Raw genomic sequence first — 1,930 nt, 5'->3', positions numbered from 1 at the left:
TTGGAGTATACTACTTTTATGGCAGCCTAAGAATTTAGTGCTGAGAATGTTTCTGCATGCAAATATATGAGCCAACTGACAGTGTAATCTTTTTTGTAGGGTTGATATTTGTTTTTATTAAGAATCCACAACTCCCAGAATATATCCTGGTATCAGCATGGTTCATTTCCATGTTTTCAAATTTCTTTCCATCTCCTCAAATGTCTACCTCTCTTGAGAATACACAATAAGACATAAAGCCCTCCACTGTATATGGCACAGCTTGCTTGCCAAGCCTAGAAAATAGGTCAATGTTAAATGTGTATGCTTCCCGTGAAACAGAATTCAATTAATATCATCAGTTAGTTGAGAAATTCCTTAGTTTGTAAATGTCCTTTTAATTCATTGAAATAAAATGTGGCCAGTGCTTATCTAGAGATTTTAAAAATTAGACCAGGTAAGGATTAATGAGTATATTTCTTTTATTGTCATACAGGGTTAATTATTGCCAATAGGTGACAATTCTAACCAAGCTGTCTCAAATGGAGTACAGTTATTTCTAGAGAGATCAGTAGAGGCTGACAAACTGCTTGGTGATTCAGGAGACAATTCAGATGGTGAATGAGTGATCAGACTCCAAGCACCTCTAATACCTGAGTTTTAGGATTTCCTGAAAACTGAAATTGATGAGCTCACTCATAAATACTCATGGAAAACATGGTACCTGATGTGGAAGGGAGTCCAATTTCCAAGAATGCTTTTTTTCTTAAAAGATTGTTTGGCCCTTTTATTTTTGATATTTTTATTTTTTTTTAAAGATTTATTTATTTTTATACAAGAACCAGGGGATTGGCCAGATGCGCAGGAGGGGGAGAGGATTCACCAGAGACCGAGCGGGGAGCAGAACAGGTAGACTGACAAAATACACTGTTGAGGGGAGCAGCGGGAGAGACAGGAGAGGTCTGCTTTGCCATGTGGGACCCTTGCTGGCCATCCGGGATCAAACCCGCACTGCAGAGGCTGCAGACAGCTTCACAGTGCGGCGGTCAACCACCTGGGCCACCAGGGAGGCCCCTTGTCTTTGATATTTTTATAGACAATTCTCATTTTGACTTTTTGAATGTCTCACTTCTGACCATGGCATTACCATCTTGATCAAATATTTTTACATTGGAGTTTTGATAGTTAAATCCTATTTATATCAAAGTTGTTTCAATCTAGAAACTTAGTAGCAACCTGCAGTATTGGTTTGTTTTTGCTCTTCCCTGCCCCCTACTCCAATAACTACAAATATTAAATATTTTTAAAGTCTATTCTTTGGCTGCTCCCCACACGTTTCAGTAAATCATTATTGTCTAGACACCAAAAGAAAGTCAGAACCCATTGCCGGAAGTGAAATTACTTTGGGGATTTTTATTCAATAATAGAGCAATTAAATAGGAGATATTATTGAACAATAGAAAGTACTTTCTTTACAATCTGCTCTCTTAGCAGACACATCATTAAGCATTGAGTCAACACTTAAGTTCAGGGCCACATACACTGAAAAAGCACTGTTTTGTACATGGATACATTATCTTTCGTGGGAAAATACTCAACACTTTAGAAAATGAAATATTGAATTTAATATTAAAACTATAAGGTGTTGTGATTTTGATATCTAAATCATATAATGGGAGCAAATTGTTGAAGTGTAACAACAATCCTGCTACTTTAATCAAAAGTTGCATCCAGATGACATTGGAGAATTCTAATCTGCCTGGGCCTCTCTGGTGGCGCAGGCGGTTGAGCACAGCGCTACAAAGCTGTCCGCAGCCTCTGCAGTGTGGGTTCGATCCCAGCTGGCCATGGAGAAACCCACATGGTGTGGCAGACCTCTCCTGTCTCACCCACTGCTCCCCTCAGTCGTGTATTTCAGTCAGTCTGCCTGTTCTGTTCCCCTCTCTGTCTC

Source organism: Talpa occidentalis, unplaced genomic scaffold, assembly GCF_014898055.3.
Source record: "Talpa occidentalis isolate TD23 unplaced genomic scaffold, MPIMG_talOcc4v2.1 talOcc4.3, whole genome shotgun sequence".
Classification (NCBI taxonomy): Eukaryota; Metazoa; Chordata; class Mammalia; order Eulipotyphla; family Talpidae; genus Talpa; species Talpa occidentalis.
This window is presented reverse-complemented; position numbering follows the sequence as displayed.